Source organism: Salminus brasiliensis, chromosome 25 (assembly GCF_030463535.1).
Source record: "Salminus brasiliensis chromosome 25, fSalBra1.hap2, whole genome shotgun sequence".
In the NCBI taxonomy this organism is placed as follows: domain Eukaryota; kingdom Metazoa; phylum Chordata; class Actinopteri; order Characiformes; family Bryconidae; genus Salminus; species Salminus brasiliensis.
The window spans coordinates 2,340,207-2,354,721 of record NC_132902.1 but is presented as its reverse complement, the minus strand read 5'-3'; positions in this window follow the sequence as shown (position 1 = coordinate 2,354,721).

Below are 14,515 nucleotides of genomic sequence, written 5' to 3'. Positions count from 1 at the left end.
CATCAGTCCCCATGTGTACATTTAGAGTGGGAGTGTCTACAGGGTGGGAGTGTGTAGCGTGAAAATGTGTGTGTGTGTGTGAGTGTGTGTTGTGAGGGCGAGTGCGCAACATGAAAGTACATAATGAAAGCAGGAGTTAGAGATGCTGATGGCCCTCGTGGAGGCTTAGCGGGAACGCTGCGGACAACAAAGCTTTTCAATACTGAGCGTGAATGAGTGCGAGAGGAAGAGCGAGTGCGCGAGCGAGCGAGAGAGAGAGAGGGGGGGGAGGGAGAACGAGTGAAAGCAGATGGGTTCGGAAACGGGAGCGAGAGGAGGATGCTGGCACACAGCGCATGCAGGGAGATGCTCTTACAAATGAAGTTCTAGGCGTGCGGTTCTAGGACCATCGCTTGACTGGCGTAGAACCTTTAACGTAATGCGGAGGTTCCTAAAACTGTTCTTTCGAGGAACAGCTCACTGAACTGTTCTGGACCCGAAACAGGTTCTTCTATATAACCCAACGCTCCACAATGTACTTCAAAGGGTTCTTTTAAAGAACCTCCCCTAAATGGTTCTTTTAAGGCCCTATGTGCAGTGTGCATCCCCTTCTGGTCCCAATCACTGGCCCTGGTGGGGTCATTTGACCCCCATATGTGGCGCCAACATGGAACCCATGGACAACACCACACAGGCCCCACATGGGCATGCTGGTTAGGGACCCAAAAGAGGTTCTTCTATATAACCCAATGCTCTACAATGTACTTCAAAGGGTTCTTTTAAAGAACCTACCCTAAATGGTTCTTTCACTGGACCCCAAGAGAGGGAGGGGTTCTCCTAAGGTCTCACTGCAAATAACCCTCGTGGTTTAAGAGCTCTAGCCAGAGTGACACAGGAGGGAGGCTCACCTGCCCAAACGCCTGGGCAGGGATGCTGTGCGGGACTTGTTGCTATGGCGACTACTCATCTGTTCCCAGCATTCTTCCACCAGTTGTTATGAATCCTCAAGAGCACTCTCCAGCTAATTTGCATATGATGTGCATATTAAACGTAATCACAACATCGCCTGGAACAAGAACGCAGATGTTGCGACGCCGTGATCACAGGGGAGTTCACACCCGCATCCGAACCGGACAGTTCGGGAAGCTCCAGTGCTGTTCGGACACACCCCCCCCAACCCCACCCCACCCCGATACGACAGCGAAGGTTTAGCTGATGATGAGGGAAGGTGGTGCCCTTTCCCAGACAACATGCTCATGTTGGGTTCATGTGGGGGCGAGAACATCGGCTAGGTGGGTTCCAGGTGGTCACCCATTACGACTCATCAAGGCCCTATGTGCAGCTTGCATCCTCTCCTGGTGCGGTCATTTGACCCCCATATGTGGCGCCAAGATGGAACCCATGGACAACGCCACACAGGCCCCACATGGGCATGCTGTTTAGGGTTCCCCTGTGCAGCCTTCCTCAGCCACCTTTGTGGAAGAGTCCTTAGGAGGAGGATCTAGGTGCAACTAGAAGAAGCCCCCCCACCCCTTCAGCAGAAGTTCCTGGAGTGACCCTTGTAGTTTCCGAACTGTGCTTCCCTGCAAATCTGCACCGCCCAAGATTTTCTCAGTGCTAGAAGCATTCTAGCCGTGATACCTGCACGAGGTAAAGTGGAAATCGATTATTTGTCAAAGTGTCACTTTAATAGCATACAGTATCTGACACGGGGTCAGACACGGGGGGCCGAGCGGCTGCCCCTTCACCCTTAATCGACCCTTGAGTGTGACCCTTCACTTCCCTTGGAACAATGGAGTTACACCAAGCGTGCCTCGAATTTCAACAGCCTAAAGTGTCAGAGGTGTTCCCAGCACTGTGCACAGGCAAAGGGCATGTAGATGGTAAGGGTTGGGGGGCTTTTCCCCAAGGGCAGGGGGCCTTTTTTTTGTTTGCCTTAGCAGCCCTAGTAAACGACACTTGTGCAACCTCGATATGTCGGCCGCATTCACTCAACTTCTTAATGAGTTTACTTCCTTTGCTATCAGAGTGGGTAAGTGGGCATCTAGACAGTGGACAATGGGCGGCACCCAGGAAGGCTGTTATCTGTGGCCATTACCAAAAGCCCTGTAGATTCAGTAAAAAGCCTGATCAGGGATGGTCTGTGAAGGGTGAGTTCTGGGTAATGCAGCAGCAGATGCTTTCCAAAATCAACAGCAGTAACACTTGACTGCAGCCGTGGATTTGCGGAATGCGCTGGGTCGCCGTGCCCAATTTCCAAACCCCAGGAACTTGCCTTGGAGGGATGTGGTGCTGTACGCTTGTATGCAAAAGTTTGTGGACACCCCTTCTAACAAATGCATTCAGCTACTTTAATTTGATAGAATAGGAGCAGATCTCTGGACCAGAGGGGTATAAAGTGGTCAGAGGATAGAGCTACTCCTGGACCAGACCGCGGAAAGTTCGTGAGCAGCCCTAACTCACTGCTGAAGTTAACTTTTAGGGCTCTGTAGGGCACTGGTGACACTTTTGGACATTTGACAGCAGTTGGTGTGAATTCCTCAGGCAGGAATGGCGTCTGGAAGCTGATTTGCTGATTAAACGCCAATCGTGTAGCCAATCACCTGCTAGCTGGGCTTGCTGACAAAGGTAACAAGGTCAGAAAGCTCCTAACGAGTTCCAGAGCTCTGTCCACATGCCTCTCCTTCGGCTTAGAGTGGCTGGGGAAAGGGTCAGGGTGGTCGTTACCCAGCCCTGTACGGGTGGCCCAACTGGGAACCAGAAAGTTTTGTCCATGGGTTCCATGTTGCCCAACATATGGATGCGCAACAGGGTCAGTGATGGGACGAGGCCTAGTTGGGGCTTAGTTGGGACCCATGTGAGATTGGGGTGGGCTGTAACAATGGGGCCCATTTGGGAAGCCTGTCTGGGACTGCATTGAGCCAACATGGGGGCTCATGTGGGGCTTGCATGGGCGGGTTTGTACATATGTTGATACTCCAGCATTACATCTAGGTAGGTCCCATCTAGGCTCCGAATGCAGTGTATACAGCCCAGATGGGGCCCTGATTGGGATTTACCTCATGGGCAAAACTTTCTGGATCCCAGGTGGGCTACTACCCATACAGGTCCCAACAGCGAATGTAGCCATTTACCTCCTATCCAAAACCCACCAGCTTCATACCTTCTGGGTTTTACATGTGATTCATCCCAGCGTCTCACACAGAGATCCACCAGCAGCGCTAGCAACAAACTGTAGATGCAATGCAAGCATGAGGTGAGAGCGCTGTGAGCCCAGTGCAATTAGTCTTCACTCGATTGTTAAGCGTGAAAGGGTGCACAGATGCCTGAAGTGAGAACATTGGGAGCCCAGCGCAATTAGTCTTCACTCGTTTGTTAAGCGTTAAAAGGGTGCACAGATGCCTGAGGTTTAAAGGATGGCTGATTTTGAAACGAGTGTGGCGTTAGAAGGGCCTGCTGTGATCTTTATGCGAACAGCCTGATTTGTTCTGAGGGAGCTTCAGGCTTTGGATGTGCTTCGGTTTTTGGCTTAGCCCAGCTTATTGGCTTGTATTCATTCTTCTTTCTAGAAGTTTTTTTTTACCACCACTTTTCGAACCCGGAACTGACAAGTGTAAGTGCTGGCCAGCAACCCACTGAAGTGATGTGGGGAAAGAGGGAAAGCCATCAACCCACATGGAGAGAGCAAGGCCAGTTGTGCTCTCTCAGGCTCCGGCTGCTGATGGCAGGAAGCAATGCCTGGGATCCTTAGTCCCGCTGGACCACTTGGAGCCCCCTGCTTATTGGATTGGAGTTTGGATTTGATCGTAAATGGAAACGGAATTCTGTTTATACCGTGCAAACGTGGTCAGTCGCCTATCCTGTAGTGGTCAGTGGCTTATTATTTCATATTTATAACCATAAGTATTCAACCCCAGTTTCCGACTATATCATGGACCACAGAAATTCGGACATACCGAATACTATCTGATTTAACGAGGTGAGTATTCCTTTCAATAAGCCGTTACTTAGAAGAACAATAGCCTTTCATGTGGGAACACACTGATTGGAGAGGTTGCAAGTTTAGCGACATGCTAAGTTTGATTAAAAGGTAGAGCAAGCGAACCTGGTCGAACCAACCTACCATATGTTCCTGAAAACAGTCAATTTCCATTCTGAGACCATTCCCAGTTAGCTGGAACACAGTCTTCGCTGTGGTGTTTAGCCTGCTAGCTAACTTAGCTAAGCCTAGATAGCCTTAGCTATAACCAGTCTCTCATTTCTCCTTCCTGTTCCTCCCAACACCAGTCGCTGGACCTCGCTCTCTTAAACACAACGTTCTTATCTGTGAAAGTGAAGAACGAAGAGCATTCTAAGGAATAGGATACAAAATACTATCCAAGTACCAGGATGTTCCGATGAGAACTGCTGGATCAATTAAGGAAATGGAAGCTGCAATACACCACCCAGGAGACACTGCCTAGAAAAAACATCCTTCATATCTTGACATCAGGTCAAGAAGAAGACTTGAGGGAAGCCACAGAAATGCCAACGATCACTTTGAAGGATCTACAGAGTTAAGTGTCTGAGCCCGGATCTGGAGTTTGCCAGAAAGTTTTGTGGTCAGCTACGACAAAACTGGAGCGCCAGACTTTATGGCGCGAAGTTAACATTGATAGTAACTCATAAGGATGACTTCGGATCTCATGATAAATAATTACGCTGTGAAATAATTATTACTTACTATCTCTTCATAAATACGTATTATTTCATTTCTCATTTATGTGACTTTGCATCTCAGTTATGACTTACTGCTGCATATTAATGGCATTATTTGAATATTAATTATTCCTCGCCACACGAATATGACATTGCATCTCATAAAAATCTCACATTTCAAAATTAAAATTTCATATCTCAAACGTAATCCAAGGATTATGACTTACAATCTCATAATCATAACTTAGAGTTTCGTAATTATAACGTAGTGTCTCATAATTATGACTTATTATTTTATAACAGTGACATATCTCATAATTATACAATAGGATCTCATAAATGTGACTTTAGTAGTAATTATTGTAATCATTTAGCATCTAATAATTACCACTGTCTTATCATAATAACTGATTATTTCATAGTTATTAATACCTCATAAGTATGATTCAGGATCTTATGCTCTTATAATACTGATTATTTCATAAATATGTTTAGTATCTCATTTATATGACTTGATAAGACTATGAATAATAATATAAATATAAATTATTAATAATAGTATATAATAATTATATATTTCGTAATAATGAAACAGTATCTTGTTTACATGACTTCATGACTTCACATCTGTCGCATGTTAATGACATTATTTTGTAATCATGACTTACCACGTAAATATGACTTTGCATCTCATAATGGCGTCTTTTTTCATAATTGGAACCTCGCATCTCTAATATGACTCTGGAGCTGATGATTATGACTTACCGTCTCATAATAATGACTTCGTACCTTATACTTGTGACTCATAATAATGACATTACTGCATGAATATGACTTAGTATCGCAAATATTACATTATCATAATAATGACTTATTATAACGCCATATTCTAGTTATAATGATCTCACACTGGCGCCTGTCCAGAATCATAATCATCAATCAGTGGCGGTCATTATTTTCACTGTATTTGAGGACGCTTGTAAGCAGTCCTTATGGGTAGGTCCTGACCACTGGGTCGGTCCCTGCATTAAAGGCAGTGGTACCGGCACATTCGTCCCCACTTCGCTGTTCAGTGTGTGTGTGTGTGTGTGTGTGTGTGACTGATTTGCTGGATTTCTATTTGATGCCCACTCTCTCTGTCTCTCTCTCTCTCTGTCTCTCTCTCTCTCTCTCTCTCTCTCTCTCTCTCTCTCTCTCACTCTCTCTTGCCTCAGCCATGTCCTTTCGCCTGGATTCTTTCTCCTACAAGCTCAGAGGACGAGCCGAGCGGCCAGATACACTCGCACCCCGTACCTCTTTTTCCACCACACACAAGTTTGGTGTCCCACAGGGCCGAAAGCGGGCCTGCTCCTCACACATTAGGGGGGCAAGCGAACATCACCCTCCCACCCCCACCCCCACCCCCACAGGCTTTTACAAACTTTCCCTCTGTCTCATCCTCACCTCTTTAGCATTCTGCCTCTCTCTCTCTCTCTCTCTCTCTCTGTGTTTCTCTGACTCTTTCTCAATCTCTCTCGCTCGTCTTCCAACATGCCCTCTCCTTGGTGGGGCTGCTTTAGAGAAAAAGGGAGAGAGAGAGAGAGAGAGAGAGAGAGAAAACAACAGTATCGATTAACAATGTTGCACAAAGCCTGAGCAGCGGCTGGTGGTCCCCGCAGGCCGAGCTCAGTGATCTCCTCGAGTCTGACCTTTGGTGCTTTAGCAATGCTCTGAATTCATTGCCTTTGGTAAGGAAGGTCTGCTTCATTTAAAAGCAATGCAAACACACACACACACACACACACACACACACGTATATATAAATATATGCATGGATCCACATCCTAAATAAGCCTTGTCTGCACCGTAAGGCTGCAAACCATAGGCTAAGCCCACCCAACGCTCGCTGAGACTGCACTCCAGTAGACTGATGTTCAGCTCTGATGATAGACCAGGGCGCTCCGGAGTCATCACCCCCCAACGTCAATATCAGTTAGAGGGGCATGAAGCCCACCAGCATTGGGCTGTGGAGCACTGCAGCTGCATTCTCTGGACTGAAGCTCACTGAAGGTCTTGTGGCTGAATGCAACCAAATCCGCCCAGCAATGTTCTGACATCTAGTGAGCCTTCCCAGTAACGCTGAGGCTGTTACTGCAGCAAAGATACTAAGTCAAATGTTCTTTCGAATAATTATTGAGTTATGTGACTCATAAGTTTCATATACTATCTCATAATGATGACATATTATCTCAGAATTATGACCTGCTGTCTCATAAAAATGACTTCCTATCTCTCTATAGTAATGATAGCATCTCAATCATATTTAAGTATCGCCACATTATCTCATAATTATGGCGTACTATCTCATAATAATGACAGCAAAATAAAAAAATCATCGCTCATATAATCTGTTAATTATGATTTTGTATCTTATTAATATTACTGATCTCATGAGTATTTACTCTCACAGTTGTCTAACAATATCTTATAATAGACGTAATATCTCGTAAATAACTTACTATCTCAAAATAGTGACATACTATCTTAGAAATATGACACACTATCTCATTATAATAACAGAATATCTGTATATCTGTATCTATAATTAGCACATACTGTCTCATAAGTATGGCTGACTATCTTATAATTAGCACATACTATCTCATAAGTATGACTGACTATCTCATAATTAGCACTTACTATCTCATAAGTATGACTGACTATCTCATAATTAGCACTTACTGTCTCATAAGTATGGCTGACTATCTCATAATTAGCACTTACTGTCTCATAAGTATGGCTGACTAACTCATAATTAGCACTTACTATCTCATAAGTATGACTGACTTACATTGTTGGCATTTCTCAGAATTATGGCTTACGATCTCATAATAATGCCTCTGTATCTCATATTTATGACTAAGTTATCATAATAATGACAGCATCTCATAATTATAATTTAGCATCTCATATGTATGATTGATTTCATGATTACTTACAATCACAATTATCTAACAATATCTTACTATCGTACTATCTCGTAAATGACTTACTATCTCAAAATTGTGACGTACTATCTTATGTCTTATATTATGATGCACTCATAATAGCCTAATATCTCATAATTAGCACTTACTATCTCATAAGTATGACTTACATTGTTGGCATATCTCAGAATTATGTCTTACGATTTCATAATAATGCCTCAGTATCTCATATTTTTGATTAAGTATATCATAATAATGACAGCATCTCATAATTATAATTTAATATCTCATAAATATGACTGATTTCATGATTACGTACTATTACAATTATTTAATGTTATACCTTTTAAAGACTCATAATCATGACTTATAAATGACTTACTATCTCAAAATTCTGACTTACTATCTTATAAATATGACTCACTATCTCATAATAATGGCCTAAGATCTCATAAAAGCACTTACTATTTCATAATAATGACTTAATGTCTTACGAATATGACTCCCTACCTTACTATGGCATGATAACATCTCACAATTAGCACTTACTATCTCATAAGTATGACTATCTCATAATTAGCACTTTATCTCATAAATAGAATTTAGCATCTCCTTATTGAATCAGACTCACCGGCTAATTGACAATATCTCATGATTATGGCTTACCATCTCATAATAATGACAACATCTCATAATTATGATTTCGTTAATACGGATTAGCGTCTCATAATATTTACTTACTATCTCAAAATACTGACTTAGCATTTTATAATAATGACAATTACAATTACAATCTTATCATTTTGACTTATCACTTTTTTAAGCATCTCTTATAAAGTGACTAAATAATAACGTACTTTCGTAATGACGTAATCCCACGATCTCGTGAAGAGGACTTAGCGTCTCATAATTAAAGTAGCTTTAAAGGGCTGTGACGGAAACTCTACGTGGTTTGAGGCGAGTGGGTGATGACTTACACGTGCAGGGGTCTCTGGCTAATGTCATCTCCTAATAATGACCATACATTAGCCTTGTAGCTCCAGGGCAAAACTACAGAAGCTAGCTTCAGACACCAAACTTGTCTTGGTTAAATGACTATATTTAGGCCTAGAGGGACATTTCGATCGTCCCCCCCGTCCAAAAAACCATGCGCTTCAGAGCCCCTCTGCTTGCTTACTGGCTTTATAGTTTTATGGCCTTGCTTGCTAATTACCCAGCTTGCAGGCATGCGGTGCTGTAGGAACAGCTGCCGCTAGCCCCCACGCCTCCCTGCCGGGTGGTCTGGGAGGCCCGCTCGGAGGACGTTGTGGGACACTCGATGGCCGAGTGGCTCCTTCCGTACAGTAGTCGGTTCACACAGGCTCCTCGGGGAGACGCTGGCCCGCCGCCAGGCCGCCTCTGGACGCTTTTCCACCGCTACATCTGCCGACCTTCCTCCCGGGACTCTGTTCTCATAAGTGGGAATTTGTGACTGGAAGACGTGCCAGACGCTAAATGCGCGAGTGCAAGTAGGGCCCGGCGTGAGTGTGTGTGTGTGTGTGTGTGTACATGGTGTGTACATGGTGTGTACGCTGCAGTGCGTGGGCCTGCGAATGTAAACTCATGATGACAAGAGCATAGATAAAGAGCTGTGGTGAGCAGCAAGGCCTTGTGGGATTGCGCACAGATATTGAAAAAGGGGGTCGTGACCTCCCTCCCAAACAACATTCAAGGATTTGTCCCAAAAGTGAACGTAATTTAGTATGTACGTATGTAAAAATGGGGAATGCTAATGCTAATGCTAATGGAGTGCTAATCTGCGTATGTGTTTGAGATAGTACAGTGAGCTACGAGGCTAATGTCGCTAATCATGTAGCTTATATGTAATGATAGAAAATGTAGCAAGAATTAGCAGCATGTTAAAATATGACTTGTAAGACCAAGCTTGTTGACCAGCATGACCACTCTGGTTGACCATAATGAGCAAGGTAGTAGACCATCAAGGCTAAGCTAGTTGACCAGTATTACCAAGCTAATTGACTAGCAAAACCAAGCTAGTCGACTAGCAAAACCAAGCTGGTCAACCAGCAAGACTATGCTAGTTGACCAGCATGACCACTCTGGTTGACCAGTATTATTAAGCTAATTAACTAGAAAAACCAAGCTGGTTGACTAGCATGACCAAGCTGGTCAACCAGCAAGACTATGCTAGTTGACCAGCAAGACCATGCTGGTTGACCAGTATTACCAAGCTGACTGACTAGCATGACCAAGCTGGTTGACTAGCATGACCAGGCTGGTCAACCAGCAAGACCACGCTGGTTGACCAGTATCACCAAGCTAACTGACTAGCAAAACCAAGCTGGTTGACTAGCATGACCAGGCTGGTCAACCAGCAAGACTACGCTAGTTGACCAGCATGACCGCTCTGGTTGACCAGTATTACCAAGCTGACTGACTAGCATGACCAAATTTGTTGACCATAATGAGCAAGATGGTAGACTAGCATGACCAAGCTGGTCAACCAGCAAGACTACGCTAGTTGACCAGCAAGACCACGCTGGTTGACCGGTATTACCAATCTGACTGACTAGCATGACCAAACTGGTTGACCATTTTGAGCAAGGTTGTAGACCAGCATGACCAAGCTGGTCAACCAGCAAGACTATGCTAGTTGACCAGCAAGACCACGCTGGTTGACCAGTATCACCAAGCTAACTTACTAGCAAAACCAAGCTGGTCGACTAGCATGACCAACCTCAGCATTACCCAGCTAGCCTACCAGCACCGGGTTCTTTTTTTCTGGAGCCTGGATGACCAGCTTTCCATCATCAATGACCATCAATGACCATCGATGACCATCTAAAACCAACTGAAGCTCCTGAAAGCGCCTCCGCACGGCTAAAGCAACACTAGCCGCTAATTGCTGAGGTAATTGCCACTGTTTCTTGTTAGCCACATTACCCTCGTAGCTCCAGCATGGAGGTGGAGAACCAAACTTCAGGCTGCAAACATTTCTTGGTCGTCGTGGAAACTGTGAATAGGATTGTTTGGCCAAAGTATCGCATTACGCTGTGAAAACACAGTCCTAAATGGAGCGTCCACCGAGGGTCAGCCACTGTACGGCTAACGTTATTTATAGGTTATTACTGTTGCTGCTTGATTCCATTCGGTCCTAAAAGTGATTAATGTAATATTACTTGTCTGACAGTGTGTGTGTGTGTGTGTGTGTGTTTGCGGAGACGCTGGGGATCGTGGTGTTTGCGGTTGGAATGGTCGGCTGGACATAAAGCACTGGTAATTTAATAGAAGAGAGAGAGAGAGAGGGCGAGAGAGAGGGTTCCCTTTAGACAGACTGGAGCTGGAGTCCAGCGCTGGACATTAGCCAGGCCTGTGCAACATTAGCCACAATGACATTTCCATGTCCAAATATTTATGGACAGGCACCCCTGTCCCCGTTGCTGACACAGATGTGCAAATGCACACGCACAGCTGGTCTAGTCCCAGTAGAGAAAGAAGTATGGTCACCACCAAGACTTCATCCTTCTGCCATAACATTAAAACCACTGCCCGGAGAGGTGGAGGAGGAACATTCCAGGCCCGGTTCCGACTCGCTGGACGGCTCCGGTCAGCTGCAGTAGCCTCGTATCTCCGGTGCGAGTCTGCTTCCCAATCAGCGTAGGCCGGGAACGCTCCTCAGGAAACACCTATAGTGTGCTTCCACTTGCTGGCCACTTTATTGGAAACACCTACACTGTGCTTCCACTCGCTGGCCACTTTATCAGAAACACCTACCTTGTAGTTCCGCTCGCTGGCCACTTTATTGGAAACACCTACTTTTGTGCTTCCACTCGCTGGCCACTTTATTGGAAACACCTGCCTTCTGCTTCCACTTGCTGGCCACTTTATTGGAAACACCTGCCTTCTGCTTCCACTTGCTGGCCACTTTATTGGAAACACCTACACTGTGCTTCCACTTGCTGTCCACTTTATTGGAAACACCTACCTTCTGCTTCCACTTGCTGGCCACTTTATTGGAAACACCTACACTGTGCTTCCACTTGCTGGCCACTTTATTGGAAACACCTACACTGTGCTTCCACTTGCTGGCCACTTTATTGGAAACACCTACCTTCTGCTTCCACTTGCTGGCCACTTTATTGGAAACACCTACACTGTGCTTCCACTTGCTGGCCACTTTATTGGAAACACCTACACTGTGCTTCCACTTGCTGGCCACTTTATTGGAAACACCTACACTGTGCTTCCACTTGCTGGCCACTTTATTGGAAACACCTACCTTCTGCTTCCACTTGCTGGCCACTTTATTGGAAACACCTACACTGTGCTTCCACTTGCTGGCCACTTTATTGGAAACACCTACCTTCTGCTTCCACTTGCTGGCCACTTTATTGGAAACACCTACACTGTGCTTCCACTTGCTGGCCACTTTATTGGAAACACCTACACTGTGCTTCCACTTGCTGGCCACTTTATTGGAAACACCTACCTTCTGCTTCCACTTGCTGGCCACTTTATTGGAAACACCTACCTTCTGCTTCCACTCGCTGGCCACTTTATTGGAAACACCTACACTGTGCTTCCACTTGCTGGCCACTTTATTTGAGGTGAGGAGGAACATTCCAGGCCCGGTTCCGACTCGCTGGACGGCTCCGGTCAGCCGAGTAGCCTCGTATCTCCGGTGCGGACCTGGCTGTAAGTGGAGTCTGCTTCCCAATCAGCGTAGGTCGGGAACGCTCCTCGGGAAACTGCCGCTGAACAGATGCACATTCTCCAGAAGTGTCTTCTAAAGCTCGGTTCCTCGAGCGCTCTGCTCAGCAGCAGGTGGGCAGTAAATCCATAAAGCAGTGGTCCGGCGCTGATGGGCCACAGCTAGCCAGAAGGCTCATAGCAGCGCAGATTGGCCTTCTGCGCAGCGTCCTAATGGAGAGACTTTCCCTCCTCCAAAACCTGCTGCTGCTAATCACTGGCCACTTTATTGGAAACACCTACCTTTTGTGCTTCCACTTGCTGGCCACTTTATTGGAAACACCTACCGTTTGTGCTTCCACTCACTGGCCACTTTATTGGAAACACCTACCTTTTGTGCTTCCACTTGCTGGCCATTTTATTGGAAACACCTACCTTTTGTGCTTCCACTCGCTGGCCACTTTATTGGAAACACCTACCTTGTAGTTCCACTCGCTGGCCACTTTATTGGAAACACCTACCTTGTAGTTCCACTCGCTGGCCACTTTATTGGAAACACCTACCTTTTGTGCTTCCACTCGCTGGCCACTTTATTGGAAACACCTACCTTTTAGGCTTCCACTTGCTGGCCACTTTATTGGAAACACCTACCTTTTGTGCTTCCACTCGCTGGCCACTTTATTGGAAACACCTACCGTGTAGTTCCACTTGCTGGCCACTTTATTGGAAACACCTACCTTGTAGTTCCACTCACTGGCCACTTTATTGGAAACACCTACCTTTTGTGCTTCCACTCACTGGCCACTTTATTGGAAACACCTACCTTTTGTGCTTCCACTTGCTGGCCACTTTATTGTACTAGGTGTTTCTGATAAAGTGGCCAGCGAGCGGAACTGTGAGGTGGGTGGTTTTAATGAAGTGGCTGTTACAGTTGTGAAGCTAAAGCAGTGGCTTTCATTGATCTCTTTTTATTTAGCGTTTTTCATTTCTCTCGTTGTTATTACCCCCCCTCCTCCTCTTCCTCCTCCCCCCCTCCTCCTCCTCCTCTCCTCGACTGTTTCCTCCCTTTGTGACGACTGGAGTTTTCTGACAATCAGGACGGTAACGCCAACAGAGGAGAATTAACACGGCCGAGATTTACTTTTTTAATGGGAAAAAAATCTATTTCCACGCGGAGAAACATGAATCATCCGAGGTTTTCTAAATAAAAATAGGAAGCTATTAGATGACTCATTTTTAGTGTCACCTCGCCACAGCTCGCGGCCTTCCTCCCGCATCTCTGGGTGCTCGGCCTGCTTTGTCATCGCTGGGTATGTAACTGGTGGGGGCCTTTCGGGTCCCTGTGGAACAAACGACAGAACAAGAGAGGGAGAGAGAGGGAGAGCGAGCACATGGTGTACTTACAGTGGGTATAGCTCACTGATCTAGCCGCGAGGAGGAGGAGGAGGAGGGGGAGGAAGAGGAGGAGAGGGCTATCAGCAACCCGCAACGTCCGAGTGCTCAGACCTGGACAAGGCTCACTCCCGCTGTATCCTACAGTATCATACAGTGCTCGGCTTTAGGGACTTTACCCACGCCCCCTCCCAGATGCCTCCAGCTGTAAGAGACTGGAGGTATCTGAGACCCACGAAGCACCACCTCACCTCACTGCATAGACATCCAGCACCAGACCAGTACCAGACCAGTACCAGACCAGTATAAACCAGCATTTAACATGTATTTGTGGTGTTTTGGACACTGGTATACTGGTCGACCAGTTCCAGACCAGTACCAGACAAGTACCAGACCAGTATAAACCAGTATAAACCAGCATTTGTGGTGTTTTGGACACTGGTATACTGGTCGACCAGTTCCAGACCAGTACCAGACCAGTACCAGACCAGTATAAACCAGCATTTGTGGGTTTTTGAACACTGGTATACTGGTCGACCAGTACCAGACCAGTACCAGACAAGTACCAGACCAGTATAAACCAGTATAAAGCAGCATTTGTGGTGTTTTGGACACTGGTATACTGGTCTCTAGCAGTGGAAGGTGGTGGGTCTGTGGGGGGCCGTGATTAAGGGTAATGTGAGCAGTGTCGGGCTGCTCTGCTGGACTCCTCCGCTGTGATGTTACTCAGTGTGAGGCGGTCAGGTGATTCATCCTCTGATCCCTGTTAAAAACCTACGCCTTACAATTAT